Below are 902 nucleotides of genomic sequence, written 5' to 3'. Positions count from 1 at the left end.
CTTCATATTATTTCTAAAAGTATTTCTAAATAATAATCTAAACCTAATAGTCTACAAATATATTTTAGTCTTTGCATCACTCGAAGAACCAATCGCAGGATGGATAGATAATATTTATGGTCCAATGGGAATATTCATTGGTGGCGGAAAAGGAATATTACGAGTAGCCTATTTAAATAAAGCCGTTAATGAAAATTTGGTACCAGTAGACATTGTCATCAAAGCCATATTAGTAATGTCTTGGAAACTAGGATTGACTAGGTATGATTATTTTATTTAGATTAATAAACATATTTTTGTATCATCAAATTTTTTACTAATCAGCATTCTTTGAAAAATTGCTACTATGGGTTATTATAGGCTGTAATATCAATAAATGTGAACATTGAGTTAGCATCGTATATTTTGCCATGAAAACAATACTGTATTTGTATTTGTAATAGAGCCAGTATTAGCAATGAGAAAGTACATTAGTATAATAACAATGAAAGATGCCCATAGATGAATAATAATACTAATGAAATAAATGCTTAAGTAATAATGTATTTTTTATATATAGCACTAATGTAGTAATTATAAACACGAAAACTTTCCTTGTTTGAAACTGTCTCAATTCATATTTATAATATTAAGCGTTTTTTTTTAAACGTATGTATTTTGTAAAATCTAAAGAAACTGCTTAATCAAATGTGATGCTATATATTAGGGTGGAGCGATTTCTTACCTCTTGTTGTGCATGTAATTTTGGAAAAGGCATAAAAAATGATGAATTTTGGTTACAAGCGGAAATTTTTTAATGAATATCTACCTCTCCTAAAAAATAAAAATTACAGCATTTGCGAACATGTATCCTTGGATTTCATCGTCTGACATTGATCGCGAAAAAGCAGATTTGGTCAAAT

This window comes from Wasmannia auropunctata, unplaced genomic scaffold (genome assembly GCF_000956235.1).
Source record: "Wasmannia auropunctata unplaced genomic scaffold, wasmannia.A_1.0 LD335985.1, whole genome shotgun sequence".
NCBI lineage: Eukaryota > Metazoa > Arthropoda > Insecta > Hymenoptera > Formicidae > Wasmannia > Wasmannia auropunctata.
The sequence above is the reverse complement of the archived record's forward strand: the minus strand, read 5'-3'. Positions refer to the sequence as shown.